A 27,530-nucleotide genomic window follows, 5' to 3' on the forward strand; every position below is an offset into this window, starting at 1 on the left:
GAGTTGAGAGACTTAACTTGGACCTTTGACTCACTGACATTATCAACTTGGCTGTTTCACTTTACTTCTCTGATGGTTGGTTTCCTCACCTATGAATCAGTGGAAAGGATTCCAAGAGGAGAACAGAAGAGCACTTGGTAAACTTTAAAGCCCTGTAATAAGTGTGGGGAGGCTGTCTGTGCTGTCCATACAGTATTGAAGATGCATGTGGCTGGCAGCAGGTCTCCATCCTTCTAATCCCCTCCATCTGCAAGGAGATTGCTGGTGCCACATTCACTGGTAAGGAGTCACTTGAACTCTCAGGAATGTTTGGCTAAAATGCTCATCCTTCCCCAAGAGTCAGTGTAGGGCCTTTGGGGAACAAGAAATGCTGAGACAGTTTTCCCTGATCCATTAGAGTCCCAGTGTCCCTATCCACTTTTTGATCAAAGATAGATTTTGAATACTCAGCAACCTTGGCATTTGCCTAATTGCAAGCAAGGAAGAGAGTTGTTCTGGGGATGGTGGAGCCTGGAGATGGTTGAATGGGGAAGAGGATGGGTAGAGGCTAGAAAAAAATTTGGAGCCCTCCCAGAATACAAAACAGAAGAGAAAATGTGATAATCGTGCATGAGAGATAATAAGATAATAAGACATTAATTGCTCCAGAACATTCAACAAGTTTCCAGCCTGCCACAGTGTCCATACCCTCTGAAGGAGGGGTGATATCACTTGCTGGTGATTCTACTATTAAAAACATTGTAGGGATTTGCTCTATAGTGTGGGGTATGAATAACTCCATTGGAAAACTCTTTTTTTGTTTGTTTGTTTGTTTGTTTATTTCAAGGTAGGGTCTAACTCTAACCCAGCCTGACTTGGAACTCACTTTGTATTCCAAGCTAGGACTCATGGCAATACTCCTACCTCAGCCTCCTAAGTGGCCAGCTAAGGGAACCTTCATCTTTGAGTGGAGAAGTTGATTTTTGGAAATGTCTTGAAGTCACTCAGGGGGTCAGTTGTTGAGAATATGATAGTCTTAAAATTGGGAATTGTCTCAAGGTACAAGTAAAGGAGTGAGGACAACATAGTGATGCTAATTTGCTTCCCCAAGAGGAGCTTTACAAGTGTAGGGGGAATTACTCCTCCTTAAGAACTGCCCAAGTTCCTAAAAAACAAAGGAAGGTGGTGTATATTCTAATGTGAATATTCAAATGTTTTGTTTTGAATCCTCTCATGTCCCTGAGCTTAGGTGGATCTTTAAGAGTTTATTGTTGAAGATAGCAGAAGGAGAAGTTTAGAAAGTGAGGTCTCACTGCAGATTTTTAAGTGGTATCCAGATAGCCGATACATGGGGCTGGAGAGATGGCTTAGCGGTTAAGGCGTTTGCCTACAAAGCCAAAGGACCTCGGTTCGATTCCCCAGGACCCATGTAAGCCAGATGCACAAGGGAGTATATGAATCTGAAGTTCGTTTGTAGTGGCTGGAGGCCCTGGTGTGCCCATTCTCTCTCTCTCTCCCTCCCTCCCTCCTTTTTTTCTCTCTCAAATTAATTAATTAATTAAAAAAAAACCAGAAAGGCAATATGGGTGCTTTCATTCTGTTCTCCTCTGGAAGTCAGACTGGAAAGAATATATGCTCATCAGCTTTAATTTGGAGCCTGCAGATGGATGGCTGACCTCTTGGTCTTCAAATTCTCGTAATCCTATGGGTTTAATCTTGGGATTTGGTAACAGTGGCCCTCATGCAATCACTGGCATTCAGCACTCTTCCATTCCCCTGCCTGAGGAGTCAGTGTAGAGATGTGAAGGGCTTACTCAAAGTCACACTGCCAGCAAGGGAATGAATAGTCTAATGTCCAGGTTGTTTTTGACTCTTGGTTCATGGCGCTTTCCTTGTGTTACCTATGTACCCCAGAGGCCCAAAGGGGCAGAGTTGAGAAGTTGGCTGCATTTTGCTCAGAGATTGTTTTCAAGTACTCTATATAAGTGACTGATGCTCATTGCTAAAGAAAGTGGGTCTAGGATACAGTCCAGGGTTCTGGATCACAAGTCATGGGTTAGGAGTCCTTGGCTGATTTTGTCACATCTCACCATACAATGCTAAGTAAGTCTTTTGAGGTTCAATCTCAGTTTTCTCACCTAAGGACCAAGGGACAGTCAGATTAGTAATTAGTTGATTTGTTTCTGGTTTTATTTCTTTTGGTTTGTTGAGACAGGGTCTCACTCTAGCCCAGACTGACCTAGAACTCTGTAGTAGCCCAGGCTAGCCTCAAACTCATGGTGATCCTCCTACCTGAGCCTCCTGAGTGCTGGGATTAAAGGCATGCACCGCCATGCCCAGTTCTAGTTAGTTGATTTTAAAGTATATTTTCAGCTCCAATGGGTCCCATAATGACTCTTTCACTCAGGTCTCTTCATTCAGAAAGAATGATCATGCATTCCCAGAGGAACTGCTATGCAGCAAAGAGTCTTGTCTGTGCCATATAGGGATTTGATTCTTCTTCTCATGAACTTTTGTTCAGCATTTTTTTTTAAATATTTTATTTATTTATTTGAGAGCGACAGACACAGAGAGAAAGACAGATAGAGGGAGAAAGAGAGAATGGGCGCGCCAGGGCTTCCAGCCTCTGCAAACGAACTCCAGACACGTGCACCCCCTTGTGCATCTGGCTAACGTGGGACCTGGGGAACCGAGCCTCGAACCGGGGTCCTTAGGCTTCACAGGCAAGCGCTTAACCACTAAGCCATCTCTCCAGCCCTTGTTCAGCATTTTAAAGAGCACCATCCCATTGTGAAATACAGAGAGGTTTTTAGTTCCGTATTTATTTCTCACCTGCCCTGTGATAATCTTGTGCCAAATGCTGCAATATGCTGGGGTATGCAAGACATTCCCAACCCTAGGGATCTTAAATGTATGAAGTGCAATTTCTGCTCTCATAATGTATGTTGTTTAATTAAATCTCTGTATTGGCAACAGGCTTGCAGTACCAACTGACAGAAACTCAAATACTAACTTAAATAAGATGAACTAAAGAGTCTTGGGTTTATTGTCTCATATAATTTGAAAGCCAAGAGTTTTTGGCTTTGGACATAGATGGAGGAACCAGATGCTCAAATAATGCCACAAAGACACAAAGAATCAGTTTTATCTCTAGTGTGTGTATGTGTGTGCATAATACATATATATGTAATTATGTATGTGTGTGTGTGTATGTGTGTGTGTGTGTATGTAATTTCTTAGTGACAAATTAAAAAGTGGGAGAGAGAGAGAGAATGGGTGCACTGGGGCCTTCATTCACTACAAATGAACTCCAGATGCATGTGTCACCTTGTGCATTTGGTTTACATGGGTCCTGGGTAATCCTAGGCCCTTTGGCTTTGCAGACAAGCACCTTAACCTGTTAGCCATTCCTCTACCCCCCCCCTTTTGTGATGTAGGGTCTCGCTTTAGCCCAGGCTGACTCACTATGTAGTCTCAGGGTGGCCTTGACCTCACTGTAATCCTCCTACCTCTGCCTCCCAAGTGCTGGGATCAAAGATGTGCGCCACCACTCCCAGATTCTTTCTCTAGTTCTTGGTCCCACTGTTTTAGTTCATTTGTAAGTCCACTTTCTTGTTGAAAAAATGAAGAAATAAGGTTACTGGAAGCTCTGAATTTACATAGATTTAGCTTAGCAGTTCTGTAGAAAGAATGACGCCAGCAAAAGTTCCAGGACAGATGAAGATTGGCCCAGCCTTTGCCAAGTACCTACCTCTTAATGAATCATGGTGACGTTGTCTAAGGCTGGAGCTATGTGCCTATGCCTGGAACAGCATATGAACCAACAGGGAGAAAGGTCAGTTCCCACTGGGGTAAATAATGTATGAGGACTCTAACAAGGGGACAGAAGCTCCTAACTGATGAACAGTTATATATGCTGGCCTGTAAGCATTTGTGGAACCCAAAGCTACAGAGCAGGCTGGTTGTAGCTTAGCCAGGAAGCCAGGCTGGAGCTGGGTAGAATGCTGGCAAGTGTGAGGTGTGGGAGAGAATTCTGAGCAGATGAGACGTGGAGGCAGGGAAACCACACTGGCTTGAGTGTAGCATCCACACAGGGAAGCAGCAAGAGCTTCAGGAGGGAGTAACGAGGACCCTGGGGTGTTGGGCCAAGTAGTTTGGACTTTAATCAGTAGGCAGTTGGAAGCTACTATGCCTGTTACTATCACTCAAGAAAAGTAGTCAACACATTCTGAGCCCTTATTCTGTGGTAGATCATGTGCTGGACAATTGACACGCATAATACTTAATACTCATAATAGTCTTATGGAAAAGGGAGTATTACATTTTTAAACATTTTTATGTATTTAACTTTTTTCTTTTTCGTTGTTTGTCTTTTTTTTTTTTGTTTTTTTTTTAATTTGGTTTTTTGAGGTAAGGTGTCACTCTAGCTCAGTGACCTGGACTTCACTATATAGTCTCAGGGTGGCCCCAAATTCATGGCAATCCTCCTACCTCTGCCTCCCAAGTACTGGGATTAAAGGTGTATGTCACCATGCCTGGCCTTAAATTTTTTTCTTGAGGCTGACCTTAATAATGATCCTCTACCTCTGCCTCCCAAGTGCTAGGATTGTAGGTGTGAACCATCATGCATGGCTATATTTAAAAAAAAGTAATTTCCTTTTGTTTTTTCAAGGTAGGGTCTCACTTTAGCCCAGGCTGACCTGGAACTCACTCTGTAGTTCAGGCTGGCCTTGAACTCATAGCATCCTCCTACCTCTGCCTCCCAAGTCCTGGGATTAAAGGCGTGCATCACTAGCCCGGCTTTCAAAAACTTTTTTTTTTTTTTTTACTTTTCCAAGATGGGGTCTCACTCTAGCTCAGGCTGACCTGGAATTCACTATGTAGTCTCAGAGTGGCCTCAAACTCACAGAAATCCTCCTACTTCTGCCTCCCAAGTGCTAGGATTAAAGGCTTGCACCACCACACCTGCCTTTAAAAATATATATATTTATTTTTTCATTTATTTGAGAGAGAGGTAAGGTGGGTGGGGGGGAGTAGAGAATAGGCATGCCAGGGCCTCCAGCCACTGCAAATGAACTCCAGATGCATAAGCCATCATATATATCTGGCTTATGTGGGTCCTGGGAATCTGGCCTGGGTCCTTTGGCTTTGCAGGTAAATGCCTTAATCACTAAGCCATTTCTCCAGCCCTCAGAAACTTTTATATGTGTATGTGTGAGTGGTAAGTGTGTATGCATGTGTGTAGGTGCACCTGTGTGTGCAGATGCATGTGCATGTGGAATACAAAGATTGACTTTGGGTGGCTTCCTCACTCACTTTCCATCTTACTTTTTTTTTTTTTTTTTTGGTTTTTTCGAGGTAGGGTCTCACTCTGGTCCAGGCTGACCTGGAATTAACTCTGTAGTCTCAGGGTGGCCTTGAACTCACGGCGATCCTCCTACCTCTGCCTCCTGAGTGCTGGGATTAAAGGTATGCGCCACCACGCCCGGCTTCCATCTTACTTTTCTATTTATTTTTTATTTTTTGGTTTTTCAACCAAAAAAGGTAGAGTCTCACTTTAGCCCAGACTGATCTGGCATTCACTCTGTAGTCTCAGGGTGGCCTCAAACTCACAGCAATCTTCCTATTTCTGCTTCCTGAATGCTAGGATTAAAGGCATACACCATCATGCCCAGCTTCCATCTTACTTTCTTTTTGTGTGTTTTTGCTTGTGTGTGGTGTGTGTATGTGGATGGTGTATGCATGTGTGTGTGCCCTCATGGCACCCCATGCACTTGTCTGTAGTGGCTGGAGCACAAAGTCCCGTGTTCCGTTCCATCACTCTTCTACCCATTCTTATTCCCTAAGGGATTAGAGTTACAGGCACGTGTGGCCATGCCCAGATGTATTTAACACGTATGTGTTCTGGAGATTGGAACTTGAGTGGTCTCAGGCCCTCATGCTTGCATAGGAAGCACACTTAACCGCTGAGCCATCTCTGTAACCCTATTTGTATTTTTAGAAATGTATGTTTATTGATTTATAAGGCAGAGAAAGAAAGGGAAAGGGAGAGAAAGAATGGGTGTGCCAGGACCTCTAGCCACCATAAACAAACTCCAGACACATGCCACCTTGTGCCTCTGGCTTATGTGGATACTGGAGAATCAAACATGGGTACTTTGGCTTTGCAGGCAAGCACCTTAACCACTAAGCAAACTCTCCAAACTTTTTATTGATAATTTTATATGTATGTATAACGTATTTCCATCACAATCCTCTCCCATCACCTTCTCCACCCCCCCCCCTCTCTTTAGGACTTATACAAATTTGATTTTTACAAAGCAAGTTCACTATAAGAAATAGCATTACCTTCTCTTGTCACCCCTTCTGCATCCCCTTTACACTGAACCCCTTCTTTTTTTCCAACTAGTCCCTCTACTACTTTGATGACAGAAAGTTGATAGATCCAACATGTTGAGGTCTTGTGTGGGTAATGACATCACTGTGAGGTCATGAATGCAACAGTCACTTCATGTCTCAAAGACAGCATTTCTTTTTTTTCTTTTAAAGTAATGTTTGTTTATTTATTTATTTAGGAGAAAGAGGCAGATGAGAGAGAGAGAGAGAGAGAGAGACGGAGACAGAGAGACAGAGAATGAGTTCATCAGGCCCTCATGCCACTGCAAACAAACTCCAGTCACATCTACCACTTTGTGCTTCTGGCTTTATGTGAGTACTGGGCAATCAAACCTGGGCCATCAGGCTTTGCAAGCAACTGCCTTTAACCACTGAGCTATTTTTCCAGCCCCCTGAAGATAGTGTTTCAAAACTCCTTCACATTCTCTGGCTCTTCTTTCTGTCCACTCTTCTCTGAACTTTTGAGGTGGTGATACAGATATCTCATTTCACCTTATTTTTTGAGACAGGGTCTCTCAGTGGACCTAGAGCTCACTAATTAGGCTAGACTAGTTATCCAGCAAGCCCTACGGATCCTCTTATCTCTGTTTCTCCAGTACTAGAATTACAGGCTTGCATTACCAAGTCTGGCTTTTACATGGGTACTTGGGATTAAACTCAGGTCCTCATGCTTACACAACAAGCATTTTTACCCACTGAGCTATCTCCCAGCCCCTTTATTTATTTATTATTCTGTGATTTCTTTTTTTGTGCTGGGGGACCAAGCCCAAGACCTTGTGCTTACTTGGCAAGCATTCTACCACTGAGCTAAATCCCCAACCCTGAGGATGACTGGGGAGAATGCTCAGTGGTGAAGGGCACTTGCTTGCAAAGCCTAATGGCTCAAGTTTAATTCCTTAGCATCCATGTAAAACCAGATATAAATGGTGCGTGAATCTGCGATCCCAATGTGCCAGTGACAATGGGAGGCAGAGCCAGAAGAATCTGTATCTAGCTTGACATTGATTTACAGGGGCAAGAAATCCTGTTTCAAAGAAGGTGGAGCACAGACACCTGAAAGTTCTCTTCTGACCTCCACATGCACCCCATGGTGCAGATGCCCATACAGCACAACCACACAATAAATCAATACTTATTTTTTAAGGTTTAAAGGGTTAAAAATATTTTTTTGGCTCACAGTTTGAGAAGGAGGGTATGGTGGCTGAGTCTCCATCCATGTGGTGGGAGCTCACAGCCTTGGCTTGTTTTTCATATTTTATGGATGAGAAAACAGTCACCAAGAGGAAAAATGTAGCTGGGCGTGGTGACGCACGCCTTTAATCCCAGCACTTGGGAGGCAGAGGTAGGAGGATCAATTTGAGTTCAAGGCCAGCCTGAGACTAATAGTGAATTCCAGGTCAGCTTGGGCAACAGAGAGACTCTACCTCGAAAAAAAAAAAAAAAAAGAGGAAAAATGCTCATTCCAGATAATGAGGTGGTAAGTCATAGACCCAAGGTCAAAAATTAAATCCTCCTGACTCCAAACCCAGGCTGTGGCCAGAGGAGGATAGATGATGAAGGCAGTGATGGGCTGTGTCTGTCAGAAAGCTATATAGAGAAGCTGGAAGAGCTGAGTAGAATTTAGGCTCAGGTTTTTGGGGCTTCTCAGCAGCTGTTCACCTGGTCATTCCCATATACTGAGAAAATAGTATACTGGTTTCTGTGCTAATGTTTTCATATTGCGTTGTCTAGTCTTCATCTGTTAATACGTCTTGCTTGAAGATCAAACTTCTAGCTGCAAGTGGGACCAAAATTCTGTGCAAATCCAAATGGATCCGGAAGCTGCTCTTGCTGACAAGGGCAGTGCTACCAGTTAGAGATGTAGGTTCCATGTGCCAATATCAGGGGTGCCCTGGCTTTAGAGAGTCCAGAGCAGGGTCCACATATATACACACAGCAGCTGGAGAAGAGACTCAAGCTAAAGACTTCCTGAGGACTGGAGGAGGCAGGCTGGGATAGTAGTTTAAGAACAGAGGCTGAGCACAGTGGCACACGCCTCTAGTCCCAGCACTCAAGAGGCTGAGATAGGAAGATCACTGTGAGCTCAGGCTAGCCTGAGGCTACATAGTGAATTCCAAGTCAGCCTTGGCTAGAGTGAAATCCTACCTCAAAACAACAACCACAATAAAAATCAAACAAAAAAATCTTCAACAGAGCTATGAATGGTGGTGCAAGCCTTTAATCTCAGCACTCTGGAGACAGAGGTAGAGGTAGGAGGATTGCTATGAGTAAAATGTCAGCCTGGGACTACAGAGTGAGTTCCAGGTCAGCCTGGGATACAATAAGATCTTACCTAAAAAAACAAAACATAACATTCTGGGGCTGGAGAGATGGCTTAGCAGTTAAGACACTTGCCTGCAAAGCCTAAGGACCCAGGTTCAATTCCCCAGTACCCACATAAGCCATGCATCTGGTGTTCATTTACAGTGGCTAGAGGCACTGGCATGACCATTTTCTCTCCATCTACCTCTCTTTCAAATAAATCAATAAAAAATAACAAAAAAAGAGCATTCTGAAATTCTTTGGGCTGGAGAGATGGCTTGGCAGTTAAGACACTTGCTTGCAAAACCCAATGACTTGGGTTCGATTTCCCAGTACCCATGTAAAGCCAGATGCACAAAGTAGCATATCCACCTTGAGTTTATTTGCAGTGCCGGAGGCCCTTGGCACACCCATTCTCTCTCTCTTTCTCTCTATCTCTACTTATAAATAACTACTTTGAAATATTTATTTATTTACCATTTTAAAATGTTTTAAAAATATTTAATTATTTATTTACAAACAGAAAGAGACAGAAGAGAGACAGAGAGAATGGATAGAACAGGTCCTCCAGCCACTACAAACAAACTCCAGATGCATTCACCACTTTGTACATCTAGTTTTACATGGGTACTGGGAAATCAAATTCAGGTTTTCAGGCTCTGTAGGCAAGCACCTTAAACACTGAGCCCCCCAGTTTTTTTTTGTTTTTTCAAGGTAGGGTCTTGCTCTTTCCCAGGTTGACCTAGAATTTACTATGTAGTCTCAGGGTTTCCTTGAACTCATGGTGATCCTCCTACCTCTGCCTCCTGAGTGCTGGGATTAAAGGTAAGTGAAACCACAACCAGTTCAAATATATATATTTTTAAAAAACCTTTGGGGCTGGAGAGATGGCTTAGTGGTTAAGGCACTTGCCTGTAAAGCCAAGGGACCTAGGTTCAATTCCCCAGTGCCCATGTAAGCCAGATGCACAAGGGGCATATACATATGGAGTTTGTTTGCTGTGGCTTGAGGGCCTGGCGTGCCCATTCTCTGTCTATCTCTTCTCTCTCTGCTTGCAAATAAATAAATAAAATTTAAACAAAAACCTTTGACAGGGCTGGAGAGATGGCTTAGTGGTTAAGGTGCTTGCCTGCAAAGCTTAAGGACTCATGTTCGACTCTCCAGGTCCCACGTAAGCCAGATGCACAAGCTGACACAAACACGCAGGGTCACACATGTGCACTAGGTGGCGCACACATCTGGAGTTGGACTGCAATAGCTGGAGACCTGGGGCACCAATTCTGTCTCTCTCTCATAAAAAAAAAATAAGAAAAAAAAAAAAAACCCCTTTAATGACTAGCTGCTGCCACTGTACCCTCCTACATGGCTTAGAGGGCCTCATGATGCAGGGCCTGATCAGCCTCACATCCTCTCTCTCCTTGTCCTAAACTGCTTGTGGTCCCCAGAACACCAGACTACCTCTGCCTCCTTGCCTTTGATCATACCATCTCTGTCTCTTTCCTCCTCATCCTTCCATTCAAATGCTCTTGTCCTTTTTGGAAGATTTCCCTGGCTATCTTTAACCACGTTAGAAGTCCTCTTGGTGCCCCCTAGTGCACCCTGCATGATTCAATCATTTTATGTATCATCCCCTATTCTCAGGATCTATCTTCTTTCTTGCCTCTCTTTTTAGACTCTGAGCTTTCTGTGAGCTCACTGTAAACAAACTCCAGTTGCATGCATCACTTTGTGCATCTGGCTTTACATGAGTTTTGGGGACTCAAACCCAGATCATCAGGCTTTGTAGTAAACACTTTTGACTGCTAAGCCATCTCCTAAGCCCTGTTTGTGTGTGTGTGTGTATTTTTTGTTTTGTTTTGTTTTTCGTGGTAGGGTTGCACTCTAGTCCAGGCTGACCTGGAATTCACTTTGTATTCTCAGGGTGGCCTTGAACTCACACCAATCCTCCTACCCCTGCCTCCTGAGTGCTGGGATTAAAGGTATGCACCACCATGCCCAGCCTGTTTTTGTATTTTTTAAAAATATTTTTATTAATTTATTTGTGAGCAACAGATGGAGAAAGAGGCAGATAGAGAGAGGGAGAGAGAATGGGTGCACCAGGGCCTCTAGCCACTGCAAATGAACTCCAGAGGCGTGAGCCCCCTTGTGCATCTGGCTAACGTGGGTCCTGGGGAGTTGAGCCTCCAACCAGGGTCCTTAGGCTTCACAGGCAAGCACTTAACTGCTAAGCCATCTCTCTAGCTCTGTATTTTTTTATATTTATTTTTATTTATTTGAGAGAGAGAAACAGGCAGGGAGAGAGAGAGAAGGAAAGAGAGAGAGAGAGAAACAGGGTGAGAATAGGCATGCCAGGGCCTCTAGCCACTACAAACGAACTCCAGATGCATACGCCCTCTTGTGCATCTGGCTTATGCGGGTCCTGGGTATTGAACCTGGGTCCTTTGGCTTTGCAGGCAAGCGCCTGGACCTCTGAACCATCTCTCCACCCCGTTTTTATATTTTTTAGACAAAGTCTCCTCTGTAGCCCAGTTTGGGCTCTAACTCACCATTCCCCTGCCTCAGCCCCACAGATGATTGAATTATAAGCATGTACCATCATGACCAGATAAATCTTCTGTAATACTACCACTACTACTACTACTACTTCTCCTCCTCCTCTTCCTCCTCCTCCTCCTCCTCCTCCTCCTCCTCCTTCTTCTCTCTCTCTCTCTTTCTCTCTCTATCTCTCTTTTTGAGATAGAGTCTCATTCTAGTCCAGGCTGACCTGGAATTCACTCTGTTGTCTCAGGGTGACCTCAAACTCATGGCAATCCTCCTACCTCTGCCTCCTGAGTTCTGGGATTAATGGTGTGTGCCACCACACCAGGCCCTCTGTTTTTTTTCTTTCAATTGTTTGTTTTTTGAGGTAGGGTCTCTCTGTAGCCAAGGCTGACCTGGAATTCATTTCTGTTTTATTTTTCTGAGACAGGATTTTACTATGTGGCCCAGTCTGCCTCAAACTTGTGATCCTTCTGCATCAGTTTTCTGAGTGCTGAAATTACAAGCATGTGTCACCATGGAGGTTATTTTATTTTATTTTCCAGATTTTCATTAACTTTTTAGAAAACTTAACATATACATGTGATAGGAAATCCAAAAGGTAAAAGGGGGGCCAGAGAGATGGCTCAGCAGTTAAAAGCACTTGCTTGCAAAACCTGAAGGCACAGGTTTGTTTCTTCAGTATCTATATAAAGCCAGATGGTACATGCATCTGAAGTTTGCAGGGACAGGAGGCCCTAGCACCAATTCATTCTCTTACTCTCTCAAATAAATTTTTTAAGTTGTACAGTCAGACAGACCACCTTCCCACAGTCAACTATCATCATTTCTCCCCAAAGTGTCAACTTCTACTTGTTTCCTTTACAGGGACTTCCATAAGTATACAAGCAGAAATAAATGATTCACATAAATGTATACATGTATATTAGTGATAGATATTTAAATGTATCTATTGAGTCCTGGGCCTTTGTTGCTGCCAGTCGGCCACCTTGGGTCTGCACCTGGGCCATTTTCTTACCTGGAGTTCGGGGCTTTGGGTCCTAGGCTCTGTGGCCTGTGCCATCAAGCTGCCAGCAATGGCAGTGTCACATTCTACTGTCAAGATGGACCTGCACTCACTATAAAGCCCAGGCTTGCCTGATGCTTACAGCAATCCTCTGACCTCTGTCTTCCAAGCACTGAGATCTCTACACATGAGCCACCAATCTTCAGCTATGTGTCTTTAAAAATTGTTTTCTTCATCTTATCAGTCTGTGTCTCTCTGCCTTCTGTGGCCTATCTGTAAGACAATAAAAACTACTGTGTAAAAAAAAAATGTATCTATTGCTGTTTAACAAATTAATCCAAATAGTAACTCAAAGCAATATTTATTTAGTATGTCTGCTTCTATGAGTCCCAGGAATTTGGGTGGGTAGTTTGGACCCAGGGTCTCTCATGAGGTTGTAACCAAGATGTGTGCTGGGGCTACAGTTATTTGAAGGTTGACTGGCCAAAGGAGACATGCCTATCATCATTATGTGAGTACTGGCAGGAAACTTTAGAATGAGTGGGAGAGAGAAAGAGAGAGTTTTTCAGACAGAGTCTCATGTCTTGCTCCAAACTTGCTATGTAGCTGAGGATAGCCTTGAACTTCTGATTCTTCTGCTTCTATCGCCCAACCCAAGTGCTGGTATTACACATGTGCACCAACGTGCCCGGCTTCCCTCACATTTTTTTTTTCTCGAGGTAGGTTTTCGCTCTAGCTCAGGCTGACCTGGAACTCACAGCAATCCTCTTACCCCTGCCTCCTGAGTGCTGGGATTAAAGGTGTGTGCCACCATGCCTGGCCCCTCCCATTTTTTAATGACATTTATATTGAGAGATAATTGATATGGCATAGAATTTGTGGGAAAAAAAGTAGACAATGGCAGACATGGTGACACATGCCTTTAATCCTAGCACTCTGGAGGCATAGGTAGGAGAATCGCTATGAGTTCAAGGCCAGCCTAGAACTACAGAGTGACAGCCAGGTCAGCCTGAGCTAGAGTAAGACCCTATCTTGAAAAATGAGATGAAAGCCGGGCGTGGTGGCGCACGCCTTTAATCCCAGCACTCGGGAGGCAGAGGTAGGAGGATTGCCATGAGTTCAAGGCCACCCTGAGATGACAGAGTTAATTCCAGGTCAGCCTGGACCAGAGTGAGACCCTACCTCGAAAAACCAAAAAAAAAAAAAAAAAAAAAATAGAAAAAGAAAAATGAGATGAAACAAAACAAAACAAACAAAAATAGCTGGGCCTGGTGGTGCACGCCTTTAATCCCAGCATTTGAGAGGTAGACGTAGGTGGATTGCTGTGAGTTCAAGGCCACACTGAGACTACATAGAGAAATCCAGGTCAGCCTGGGCTAGAGAGTGAGATCCTACCTCAAAAAACCATGCTATTTCTAAAACATTTTGATTAGGTCAGTGATACTTTAAGACCTTTCTGTAAATTAGGAGAGTTATCTCTTTGAGATAGGAGTTATAAGTATTTCTTCCCAGTTTTTGTTTGTTTCAAGGTAGGGTCTCACTGTAGCCCAGGCTGACCTGGAATTCACTCTGTGGTCCCAGGTTGGCTTGAATGCATAGCGATCCTCCTACCTCTGCCTCCTGAGTGCTGGGATTAAAGGCGTGCACCACCATGCCAGGCCTAGTTTACCTTTTAATTGTTTTTGTTTGTTTGTTTTGTGGGGTTTTTGTTTGCTTTTGTTTTAAGTTTTTAAAAATTTTTTGTTACTTTTTATTTATTTATTTGAGAGTGACCGAGAGAGAAAGAGGCAGATAGAGAGAGAAAGAGAGGATGGGTGTGCCAGGGCCTCCAGCCACTGCAAAGGAACTCCAGATGCATGCACCCTCTTGTGCATCTGGCTAACGTGGGTCCTGGAGAATCAAACCTCGGAGTGGGGTCCTTAGGCTTCACAGGCAAGCGCTTAACTGCTAAGCCATCTCTCCAGCCCTGTTTTAAGTTTTTAAAGGTAAGGTTTCCCTCTAGCCTAAGCTAACCTGGAATTCACTATGTGGTCACTGGGTGCCCTTAAACTCCAGGCAATCCTCCTATCTCTGTTTCCCAAGATCCTGGTTTTAGTGTTATTCTTAGCAAGGCTCTGATGTGTTTAAACTGCTCTGGGATTAAAATAAGGTTAGTAGGGGACTGCAGAGATGGCTCAGCACCTAAAGACACTTGTTTGCAAAGCCTGATGGTCTGGGTTCAATTCCCCAGTTCCCACATAAAGCCAGATGCACAAAGTGGAACATGCATCTGGAGTTTGTTAGCACTGGCAGGAGGCCCTGGTACCCCATTCTCTTTCTCCTTGCACATAAATAAATAAAAATATTAAAATGAGGTTGATAATGATGAATAATATCAAATGGGAAGTGAAAAAAAGAAAGGGCTGGAGAGAAGGCTTAGCTGTTAAGGCATTTGCCTGTGAAGCCTAAGGACTCAGGTTCAATTCCCCAGAACCCACATAAACCGGATGCACTTGGTGGTGCATGTGTCTGGAGTTCCTTTGCAGTGGCTGGAGCCTCTGAAGTGCACATTCCCCACTCCCCGTCTCTCTCTCAAATAAATAAGTAAATGTTTTTTTTTTTTTTTTTTAAAGAAACATTCAGAGTAGGTCAGCCTTGATCCACTTGAGACCTGTAGCCTTCCTCTCTTGTCAGACCAGATACTGGTCTGATATTGTCTGTTTCTGTCATGCATAAGTGACACAGCATCAGGAAGCTGTGCCTACTAAGTATCATTTTTATTTATTTATTTATTTTTGAGACAGAGTCTTCCTATGTAGTCCTGGCTGGACTGGTATTGGCTTTGTAGCCCAAGCTGGCCTCATTCATCATTGCAGCAGTTCCCCTGCCTCAGCCTCCTAAGTGCTGGGATTATAGGCATGGGCCATCACACTGGCATAAATATTTATTGAATGAATGATGACATCCATGTCCTAAGTCTACCACCCACTCCTTTGAAGGCAGCATATTTCAGTGGCAAGACAGTCTGATTTTAAATTCCAATTACAGTATTAATAGCTGAATGTCCTTAGGAACTTTACATGATCCCTGTTTATTCTACAAAATGAGGAAAAGAATACTGTCCTCTTCTGCTTTGTGCTATTGTAACGGTGTTGCAGTCTGGTTCGCATTGCTGGTACAAATCACCCAACCAAGAGTAGCTTCTGGGAAAAAGAGATTTATTTTGGCTTACAGGCTCGAGGGGAAGCTTCACGATGGCAGGGGGAAACAATGGCATGAGCAGAAGGTGGACATCACCCCCTGGCCAACATAAGATGGACCACAGCAACAGTAGGGTGTGCCAAACACTGGCATGGGGAAACTGGCTATAAAGCCCATAAGCCCGCCCCCAACAATACACTCCCTCCAGGAGGCATTAATTCCCAAATATCCATCAGCTGGGAACCTAGCATTCAGAACACCTAAGTTTATGGGGGACACCTGAATCAAACCACCACAAACGGAATACCACAGACTGGGTAATTTGTAATGAGCAGAAATTCACTCATTCATTTTGTTTGTTTGAGACAGTGTCTTACTATGTAGAGAAAGCTGGCCTCAAACTCATGAGCTATCCTCCTGCATCTGCCTCTCTGGTGCTGGGAGTACAAGTGCACCACCATGCTTGGCTAATAAGAATTTATTTTTTGTTTCCTAAAGATCATTGTTGGATCTTATGAGCAACTCTTTCCCCCACCCCCTCTTTCTGTTTTGAGGCAAGCCCAACAGACTGGCTTTTCTTTTTTTTTTTTTTATGTGTGTGTGTGAGAGAAAGAGAGAAAGGGAGGGAAGGAGAGAATTGGTACATCAGGAGTTCCAGTCACTACTATTGAATTTTAGACGCATGACTCTCCTTGTTCACATGTGCAACATTGCATACTTGTGTCACTGTGCATCAGGCTTACATGGGACTGGCGAGTCAAACATGAGTCCTTAGGATTCACAGGCAAGTGCTTTAACTTCTGAGCAATCTCTCTACCCCTCTGTGTCTGTCTTATATCTCTCTCTGCTTGAAAATAAATAAATAAGTAAATATTTTTAAAAAGAATCTGAATGTTGATAAAATTGTCCAAGGGGAGTGTGTGGAAGGAGAAGAGACAGAATCCCAACTTTTACAGGACAGATAGATAAGCCAAAGGAGACAGAGTGAGGAGTCAGAGTATTAGAGGCCAATTAGCATGAGAAGCTGAGATGTAGCCTCTAGGTTGGCCTCCTCCCTGTGGGCTGGAAGGGATGCTGTGGAATCACCTGGAATGTGGGAGGAGCAGCTCAGGCTTTGTGTGTGTGTGTGTGTGTGTGTGTGTGTGTGTGTGTGTGTGTGTGTGTGTGTGTGTTCCAGTACTGGGATTGAATCCAGAACCTCACAGATACCAGGCAGGCACTCTGCTACTTATCTATATTCCCAGACCTAGAATTTTGTAAAATTATCCTTCAAAAATGAAAGCAGGGCTGGGTATGGTGATGTGCAGCTGTAATCTCAGGCACTTTGGAGGCTAAAGCCAGCCAGGGTATCCTCGTGAAAGGAGAAATAAAGTAAGAGTTAAAGGAATTTCTTTTCAATAGATATGGCTTGCAATGAGTTCTTTACAGAAAAAGAACTGCTTTAGGTCAGAAACTCACATGTCTGTAAGAATATTAGAAGAGGAATAAATGAAGATAAAATATAAAATCTTGGTTTGGAGAGATGGCTTTATGGTTAAGGCACTTGCCTGCAAAGCCTAAGGACCCAGATTTGAATCCCCAGTACCCATATAGAGCCAGATGCACATGGTGGTGCTGGCATCTGGTTTGTTTGTAGTGGCTGAAGGCCCTGGCATGCCCATTCTCTCCTTAGAATAAAAATAAAATAAAATAAAATAAAATCTTGGGCTGGGTGTGGTGTTGTACACCTTTAATCCTAGCACTCCAGAGGCAAAGATAGGAGGATCACCATGAGTTTGAGGCCACCCTGAGACTACATAGTGAATTCCAGGTCAACCTGGGCTAGAGTGAGACCCTACCTCAAAAAAAAAAAAAAAATAGGGCTGGGGAAATGGCTTAGTGGTTAAGGCGTTTGCTTGGAAAGTCTAAGGACCTCGGTTTAATACCCCAAAACCCATGTAAGCCAGATGCACAAGGGGGTGCATGCGTCTGGAGTTTGTTTGCAGTGGCTGGAGGCCCTGGTGTGCCCACTCTTTCTTTCTCTCTGCCTCTTCCTCTCTCCTTCTCAAATAAATAAATAAAGAAAATATTAAAAAAAAAACAAAAATAAAATTTTTATTTTCTGTTGGGCATGGTGGTGCACACCTTTAATCCCAGCACTCGAGAGGCAGAGGTAGAAGGATTAATGTGAGTTTGAGGCCACCTTGAAACTGCATAGTGAATTCCAGGTCAGCCTGGGCTAGAGTGAGACCCTACCTCGAAAATTCAAAAAAAATTTTTTCTTATAGTTATAATAGCAGCAATGTATTTAATAACATATATATGCATAAAATGAAGTAAATTACAGCAGTGATACTAGAATTTGTGGGAGGAATTAGGGTTATCTTGTTATAAGATACACATGCTATCTACAAAGTAGCATCATATTACTTGAAATGGACTTATATTAGTTGGAATTATATATTGCAAAACCCCTCATGGTGGATTGCCATGAATTCGAGGCCACACTGGCACTACAGAGTGAGTTCTAGGTCAGCCAGGGCTAGAATGAGACCCTGCCTTGAAAATACCAAAAATAAAAAATCATTAACAAATAAATAAATATGAGTAAATATCAAGGGCAACTAATAGATAACAGTAATAAATACAGTTGATATTAATCCAATCATATCAGTAGTCATTTTGATCCTTTTTAAATTTTGAGTTGTGTGTGTGTGTTTGGCCACACCAGGGCCACTAGCTACTACAAATAAATGCAGGATGCATGTGCTATTTTAGTGCATCTGGCTTTACTTGGGTGCTGGGAAATCGAACTGGTGCTAGCAGTCTTTGCAACAAGTACCTTTATTGGCTGAGCCACCTCCTCAGACTACAGTAATCATTTTGAATGTCAGTGATCTAAGTAAACCAGTTAAAAAGAAGACTGTCAGAATAGGTGAAAAAAATGTGACTCAACTGTGTGTTGTCTTTCAAGATACCCTCTTTTTATTTATTTTTATTATTTTAAAAATATTTATTTAGCTGGGCATGGTGGCGCACGCCTTTAATCCTAGCACTCAGGAGGCAGAGGTAGGAGGATCGCCATGAGTTCAAGGCCACCCTGAGACTACAGAGTTCATTCCGGGTCAGCCTGGACCAGACCCCCCCCCAAAAAAAAATTTATTTATTTGATAGAGAGAAAGAGGGCGGGGAGGGGGAGAGAGAGAGAGAGAGAGAGAGGGAGAAAATAGGTGCACCAAGGCCTCCAGCCACTGCAAACAAACTCCAGATGCATGTGCCACCTTGTGCATCTGGCTTATGTGGGTACTGAGGAATTGAACTAGGTCCTTAGTCTTCGCAGACAAGAGCCTCAACCACTAAACTATCTCTCCAGCCCAAGAAACCCCCTTTTAAAAATATTTATTTATTTGAGAAAGAGGTAGAGGGAGAGAGAAGGCGGGAGGCAGAGAATGGGCACATCAGGACCTCTACCTGCTGCTAACAAACTGCAGACTCATGCGCCACCTTGTGCATCTGGTTCACATGGGTCCTGGGGAATCAAATCTGGGTCATTTGTCTTTACAGGCAAGTGCTTTAACCACTAAGCCATCTCCCCAGCCCAAGAAACCTTTTTTAACCATAAAGAAATCTATGGATTATAAGTAAATGGGGCTGGAGAGATGGCTTAGCGGTTAAGGCATTTGCCTGCAAAGCCTAAGGACCCGGTTCAATTCTCCAGGTCCCACATAAGCCAGATGCACATGAATCTGGAGTTCGTTTGCAGTGGCTAGAGGCCTTGACGCACCCATTTCCCCCCACCTCCCACTCTCTCTTTCTCTTTTTCTCCCTCTCTCTGTCTCTAATAAATAAATAAAAACGTCTTAAAAGTAAATGAAGGGAGGGTTGGGGAGATGGCCCAGCAGTTAAGGCACTTGTCTGCAAAGGCTAAGGACCCAGGTTCAATTCCCCAGTACCCATGTAAAGCCAGATGCACAAAATAGCATATACATTTGGAGTTCTTTTGCAATGGCTGGAGGCTGTGGCACACCCATTCTCTCTCTCTCTGCCTCTTTCTATCTCTCTCAAATAAATAAGTAAATAAATATTTATTTTGTTTTTAAAAAGTAAATGGGGCTGGATGGATGGCTTAGTGGTTACGGCCTTTGCCTGCAAAGCCAAAGGACCCAGGTTTGATTCCCCAGGGCCCACATTAGCCAGATGCACAAGGCAGCACATATGTCTGGAGTTCGTTTGCAGCTGGAGGCTCTGGTGTGCCCATTTTCTCTCTCTCTCTCTCTCTTTCTCCACTCTCTCTCTCTCTCTCTGTCACATAAATAAATAAATAATTTAGGGGAAAGTGTGGGGGGAGAGGGAGGGAATTACCATGGGATGTTTTTTTTATAATCATGGAAAATACTAATAAAAATTAAAAAATAAATAAACAACAACAAACAAACAAACAAACAACAACAAAAAAAAGAAAGTGAATTTTCCTCCTTCCCACAGGGACACCCTTTTCATCTAAGCCTTGGCTACCAGGACTCCAGGTTCTCTGGCCTTTGGGTTCTGGAGCTTATACAGTAGCCTCTGCGTTTCTGAGACCTGCGTCCTTGGGTAATTACACCATGAGCTTGTCTAGTTATGTGGCCTTCGGCTTGGAATGAATGAGATTACCAGTTACCTACCATGTTACCAGTTTCCCAGGTCACCTGCTTTCAGATAGCCTGTCACAGAATTTCTCAGCCTCTATCACTGTGATTGCCAAATCTTATAATAAATGCTTCTGATACATATCTACAATAAGTAAATAAATAAATAATTTTTTAAAAAAAAGTAAAGCCGGTCATGGTGGCACCTGCCTTTAATCCCAGCACTCAGGAGGCAGAGGTAGGAGGATTGCTGTGAGTTCGAGGCTACCCTGAGAATACAGAGTGAATTCCAGGTCTGCCTGGGCTAGAGTGAGACCCTACCTCAAAAAAAAAAAAAAAAGTAAATGAAGGGAGCCAGGCATGGTGGCACATACCTTTAATTCCAGCACTTGGGTGGCAGATGGAGGAGGATTGCTGTGAGTTCAAGGCCACCCTGAGACTACATAGGAATTCCAGGTCAGCCTGGGCTGGAGCAAGACTCTACCTCCAAAAAAAAAAAATAGTAGTAGTAGTAGTAACAGTAGTCGAAGAAAGATTCAACTTGCAGAAAACCAGTCAGGACCTGACGGACTCACATCACTGATTTGGATCCAGGGAGCTACAGACCAGCTCATTCAACTGCAGTGGGAAACATTTCTCACTCAAGCGCACATGGACCGTTCACCAAGACGGACCACGTTCAGGACTAGAAAGTATACCTTACCCTCAGCCCTACCAAATATGAAGCTAAGAATCAACGCTGTCTGTTTCTCAGAACAAACTGAATCAAGTGAGAAGTAACAGAAAGGTAGCTGGAAAATGTGAAAACTTTTGGGTATCAAATAATACTACTTGTAAAAAATAAACCCAGGCGTGGTGGCTCACGCCTTTAATCCTAGCACTTGGGAGGTGGAGGTAGGAGGATTGCTGTGAGTTTGAGTCTCCCCCGAGACTACATAGTGAATTCCAGGTCAGCCTGGACCAGAGTGAAACCGAAAAACCAAAACCAACCAAACAAACAATTTTTAAAAAATCTTATTTGCAAACTGAGAGAGAGAGAGAGAGAATGGCTATGCCAGGATCTCTAACCAGTGCAAACAAACTCCAGACACATGTGCCACTTTGTGCACATGGCTTTATGTGGGCACTAGGGAATCAAACCCAGGTCATTACGCTTTGCAGGCAACACTCCATTACAGACTGACCTGGAACTCACTGTAAACCAAAGTGATCTTCCTATCTCATCTTCTTGAGAGCTGGGATTATAGGCATGGCCTACCACACTTATCTTATTTATATTTGTTTGTTTTGAGGTAGGGTCCCATTCTAGCTCAGGATGACCCTGAAATCACTCTGTAGTCCCATGCTGGCCTTAAACTCACAGTGATCCTCCTACCTGTGCCTCTCAAATGCTGGGATTAAAGGCGTGCACCAATAACTGGCCTCTTATCTATTTTTTAAAGCAGAGGGAACAGAATTGGCATGCTAGGGCCTCTTGAACTCCAGATGCATGTGCTACTTTGTGCATCTGGCTTTATGGGAATTGAACCCAGGTTGGCAGGCTTTGCAAGCAAGCACCTTTAACAAATGAGCCTTCTCCCCAGGTCCCTTTCTGTTTATTTTTGAAACAGGGTCTCACTGTGCAATCCTGCCTGACCTCCTTGATCTATGGAGATCAGGCTCACAGGCTGGCTGGTTTGAATTCACCCAGATATATTTGCCTGTGCCAATTTTTTTGTTTGTTTGTTTTTTCGAGGTAGGATCTCACTCTAGGCCTGGCTGACCTGGAACTCACTATGTAGTCTTAGGGTGGCCTTGCACTCACAGCAATCCTCCTATCTCTGCTTCCCGAGAGCTGGGATTAAAGGCATGAGCCACCATACCCAGCAACAACACAATATGAATCAATACATGGATCAAAGAAAAAATCACAGAAAATTTGAAGTATTTTGAATTAAATGAAAGCAAGATTTGTGGAATATAGTGAAAGCAGTACTAATAGGGAATTTTTTTTGGGGGGTAGGGTCTCTCTATAGGCCAGACTGACCTGGAATTCACTATGGAGTCTCAGGGTAGCCTTGAATTCATGGTGATCCTCCTACTTCTGCCTCCTGAGTGCTGGGATTAAAGGCGTGCACCACCACCAACAGGGAAATTTAATCCTTGAGTGCAAATAATAGAAAAAAATGTATTTATTTTTGTAGTACCAGTAATTGAACACAGAGCCTTGGATTTTCTAGGCAAGCACCCTATCCCCATATCCCCAGACTGAAAAAAAATATCAGTCATTTAAGCCTCTCCTCTAAATATTAAGAAGCAAAAAGGAACAAATTAACTTAGTAATGAATCTGCAGCAAGAATGCACCATAACTTATCTAACAAGTTCCCTCACAATAGACATGTTTCCGATCCTTTGTTAAGATGGGAGTAAAGTAAATCCTGTGTATGCATGGTGTGTGTGTGGGGGGGGGCATATTTTTCATTTATTTATTTGCATGGAGAGAGAGAGAGCTGTAAATGGTGCACGAGGGCCTCTTATCACTGCAAATGAACTCCAGAGGAATGAAACACTCTTGTGTATCTGGCTTTTACATGGGTCATGGAAAAATTGGACCCAGGCCATTAGGCTTTATAAGCAAGCACCTTTAACTTTATTTAACCTTATTTTTTGAGATGGGGTCTCTTACTGAGCCTGTAGCTCATTAGCTAGCCAGCAAACACCAGGAATCTTTGCCGCCTCAGAGCTGGGATTAAAGGCACATGTTCCTGTTCCCCACTTTTTTTAAAATATCTATTTTAATTAATTAATTTATTTATTTGAGACAGAGAGAGGGAGTTGGGGAGAGAGAGAATGGGTGCTCCAGGGCCTCTAGCCACTGCGAGTGAACTCCAGACGCATGCGCCACATGTGCACTGGTTTATGTGGGACCTGGAGAATTAAACCACAGGCGTGCGCCTTAACCACTAAGCCATCTCTTCAGCCTGTTCCCCACTTTTTATGTGCATGCTGGGGATCCAAACTCAGGTTCTCATGCTTGAGTGGTAAGCTCCTCTATACATCTTACATACATGTACAAGTACAGCCAGAAGAGAGCAATGCGTTGACTGGTAAGCACATTTACAGGAGTCACACCACAGGATCAACAAGGTGTCCTGCCGTTACAGTGGAGGATAGGAGGATAGTAACCAAGTGGTCTACCTACTGGCCCTGAGAAGTAGGTACTGTCATTCCTAGTATTACAAAACTGAAGTTCAGACTTCCCCAATGACGCAGGTGAAAACTAATGTTGAAGAGTTAGGAATCCTAGAACTGGTATGATTAGCAACTCTCTGTTCCACCACCCCTAGGGTGGGGTCCTTATCCTCATTGCTGAAAACAGCTGCCAGATCCCTAACCCTTACATTTACATTCTATGGAGGAGGATGGAGCAAAAGATGAAGAAATGCCAGGCGTGGTGGCGCACACCTTTAATCCCAGCACTTAGGAGGTACAGGTAGGATGATTGCCATGAGTTCGAGGCCATCCTGAGACTGCATAGTGAATTCCAGGTCAGCCTGGGCTATAGTGAGTAGGACCCTACCTGAAAAAAACGAAACAAAACAAAAAAAAAAGAAGAAGAAAAAGCAACATGGAACAAAGGAACAAAGAGCATATCCAGCATTCTTGTAAATCCATGTATATAAGGCTGCTCCCTTGAAGCCATGCACGCATTTGTCATGTGGCCACATTCAGTTGCAAGGGAGGTTGGAAATGCTTTCTGTCTCCCCTGCTCTCTTGTTCCGTATAACCCAGGCTGGCCTATATCTCATAGATTCTCCTACCTCAGCTGAATTAATCTTCTGAGTCCAGGAATTACAGGCATGTGCCTGGTTTACAAGCCTGGCTTGGAAAATTTAATTTTGAATTTTTTGGTTTATTTTTATTTGTTATTTCAGAGCGACAGATAGAACGAGGCAGAGAGAAAGAGAGAGAGAGAGGAAGAGAATGGGCACGCCAGGGCTTCCAGCCACTGCAAACAAACTCCAGATGCATGTGCCCCCTTGTGCATCTTGCAAATGTGGGTCCTGGGGAATTGAGCCTCGAACCGGGGTCCTTAGGCTTCACAGGCAAGCATTTAACCCCTAAGCCATCTCTCCAGCCTGGAAAATTTAATTTTGTCTTTAAGATCTTAGCTAAATATTTGAGGTTTGAATAGTAAGGAAAAGGGGCAAACACATATTGTAGTGAAGTCCCAAGTGTGTCCAACCTGCGTTCTACAAAACTGCATGCATCATAGGGTAGCTGTCATGCGGCCCAACTCATTTGTAGATAACAACATCATTTTACAATGTCAAAATGTTAGATACCCTTGTAAGTGAAGTATTTGTTATGATTACATGGTGTATTAGTTACTTTCTTATTGTAGTGACAGGAAGCAACTAAAGACAAAAGGGTTTAATTCTGCTCACAGTGTAAAGGTACAGTCCTTCAAGGCAGTCATGCATGTCTGCAGGAGCTCAAGGCAGTTGGCCACGTTCAGTCCACAGTGAGGAAGCAGAGAAGGATGAATGTTCAGCTGGATTTGTTCTTTTTATCTAGTCTGGGACTCCAGCCTGTGAAATAGTGCTGCTCATAGTTAGGTGGGTCTGCCCACCTCAGTTAACTTAATCAAGATAATACCCTCAGACATGCCCAGAGGCTTGTTTCCCATACAACTTTAGGTCCTGTCCAGTTGATAATCGGTATCAGTCATCACACAAGGTCACAAAGATGAGAAGAAAGGGAGGCATGGTGACTCACTCCTGTAATATCAGCTCTTAAGAGCTAAGGTAGGAGGATGACTGCCTTCAGTTCAAGGCCAACCTGGGCTGCAGAGTAAATTCTAGGTCAGCTGGGTTAGAGTGAGAACCCGCCTCAAAACAAACAAATAAGCTTATCTCCTCCCACCATTGGTATTTCTTGTTTATCTGGAAAAGACTTTGTCTCTTTTGATGAAGATTTCCCCACTCTGTCAAGACTCACCCTGACCACTGACTTCCCTTACTGCTTCTCATCCTCCACTGTGCTTCTCAAGAAAGCTCTGGCCAGACATGGTGGTGCATGCCTTTGAATCTAGCGCTTGGGAGGCAGAGGTAGGATTGCCAAAAGTTCAAGGCCACCCTGAGACTACAGAGTGAATTCCAGGTCAGCCTGGGTTACAGAGAGATTCTACCTTAAAAAACCAAAATAAATAAATAAATAAATAAAATCTAAAAAATGGAGAGGGCAGCTGTTGTGACTGTCATTTTATGGGTGGAAAAACTGGGGCTCAAGCCGGGGGTGGTGGTGCACGCCTTTAATCCCAGCACCCGGGAGGCAGAGGTAGGAGGATCGGTGTGAGTTCAAGGCCACCCTGAGACTACATAGTGAATGCCAGGTAAGCCTGGGCTAGAGTGACACCCTACCTCAAAAAACCAACCAAACAACAACAACAAAATAACCCTGGGGCTCAGAGAAGTAAAGCAGCATTTCCACAATCATTTTGTAAGGATGGAGCTGAGCCTCATTGCAGACAGGACAGGTGGGGTGTGCAGCTGGGCTAGCATATCTGTCCATTTCCAACTTCCCTCCTGACTTCAAGGAGAAAGAGTCAGCTTGGTGTCAGTGTCCCTTTAGCTCTCTTCACACTTTCTTTCATTTATTTATTTATTTAACAGAGAAAGAGGTGGGAAGAGAGAGAGAGAGAGAGAGAATGGGTGCGCCAGGGCCTCCAACCACTGCAAATGAACTCCAGATGCATGCGCCCCTTGTGCATCTAACTAACATGGGTCCTGGGGAATCAAAATGAGGTCCTTTGGCTTTGCAGGCAAGTGCCTTAACTGCTAAGCCGTCCCTCTAGCCTCACACTTACTCATAAGTCTTTTCAACAAAGAGACCAGCCCTCCAGCTCAGGCAGGCAAGGTGTCTAACTAGAATCTGGGGCTGGAGAGATGACTTAGTGGTTAAAACACATGCCTGCAAAGCCTGAGAACCCAGTTTTGATTCTCCAGGTCCTACGTAAGCCAGATGTATATGGTGGTATGTGCATCTGGAGTTCGTTTGCAGTGGCTAGAGGCCCTGGTGTGCCCATTCTCTCTGTCTCTCTCTCTCCCTCTCTGTCTCTAATGAGTAAATAAATAATAGATAAAATAATAACTAGAGGGCTGGAGAGATGGCTTAGCGGTTAAGCGCTTGCCTGTGAAGCCTAAGGACCCCGGTTCAAGGCTCGGTTCCCCAGGTCCCACATTAGCCAGATGCACAAGGGGGCGCACGCGTCTGGAGTTCGTTTGCAGCGGCTGGAAGCCCTGGCGTGCCCATTCTCTCGCTCTCCCTTTATCTGTCTTTCTCTCTATGTCTGTCACTCTCAAATAAATAAATTAATAAAAAATAAATAAAATATTAAAAAAAATAATAATAACTAGAATCTTGGATCACTGTTTTACTTTTGTATTTATAGTCTTTCAGTTTATAATTCTGGTTTCCCTTTCCTTATTTAAAATTTTATGTATTTATTTGAGAATAATAGAGAGAAAGTGGGAGAGAGAAAGAGAGAGAGAGAATGGGTGCACCAGAGCCTCTAGCCACCACAAATGAATTCCAGATGAGTGTACCACCTTGTACATCCTGCTTTATGTGGGTACTGGGGTATCAAACCCAGGGCCTTAGGCTTGCAGGCAAGTACCTTAAATGCTGAGCCATCTCTCCAGTCCTTCTTTCCTTTTTTTTCGAGGTAGGGTCTCATTCTAGCCCAGTCTGATCTGAAACTCACTCTATAGCTCCCAGTTGACCTTGAACTCATGGCAATCATCCTTCCTCTGCCTCTGGTGCTAGGACCTTTAATACATCCTGTCCTATTTCTTTAATTTAAACTTACTTGCCACAATAGATTATGCAGTTAGTAGGTGGAGATACTATACTCCAGGAGCCCTGCTCCTCCACCAGTGGTTCTCAACTAGTGATCCAATCCTCACACTCAGGGGATATTTGCTAATGTCTGGAGACATTTTTTTTCAAGGTAGGGTCTCACTCTAGTCCAGACTGACCTGGAACTCACTCTGCAGCTCCAGGCTGGCCTCTAACTCACAGAAGTCCTCCTCCCTCTGTCTCCTAAGTGCTGGGATTAAAGGCGTGCACCACCATGCACAGGCTTGAAAATTTTTAAATGATTGGGAGGAATGTCCCTGAGACATGATGGGTAGAGACCAGGGACAGTGATAAGCATCTCAGCATATACACAACATGAAGAACTTTCCAGCATGAATATTAAAAACATGGAGGTTAAGGCCACCCTGAGATTACAGAGTGAATTCCAGGTCAGCCTGAGCTAGAGTGAGACACTACCTCAAAAAAAAAACAAAAAAAACCATGGAGGTCGGGCTGGAGAAATGGCTTAGCAGTTAAGGCATTTGCCTGAGAAGCCAAAGGATCCGGGTTCAATTCCCCAGGACTCATGTAAACCAGATGCACAAGGGGCACATACATTGGGAGTTCATTTGCAGTGGCTGGAGGCCCTGGCATGCTTATTCTCTGTCTCTCTTCTCTCTCT

At 43.8% G+C, this 27,530-nt stretch overlaps 1 protein-coding gene across 1 annotated transcript in view; it reads left to right on the forward strand.

Annotated features, from left to right (window-relative positions):
• Lhfpl4 (LHFPL tetraspan subfamily member 4) overlaps nt 1-27,530 on the forward strand; it is a 47,727-nt gene that overhangs the window by 779 nt on the left and 19,418 nt on the right. The window lies entirely within an intron of this gene.

The sequence above is a fragment of the Jaculus jaculus genome, chromosome 14 (assembly GCF_020740685.1).
Source record: "Jaculus jaculus isolate mJacJac1 chromosome 14, mJacJac1.mat.Y.cur, whole genome shotgun sequence".
Taxonomy (NCBI): Eukaryota; Metazoa; Chordata; class Mammalia; order Rodentia; family Dipodidae; genus Jaculus; species Jaculus jaculus.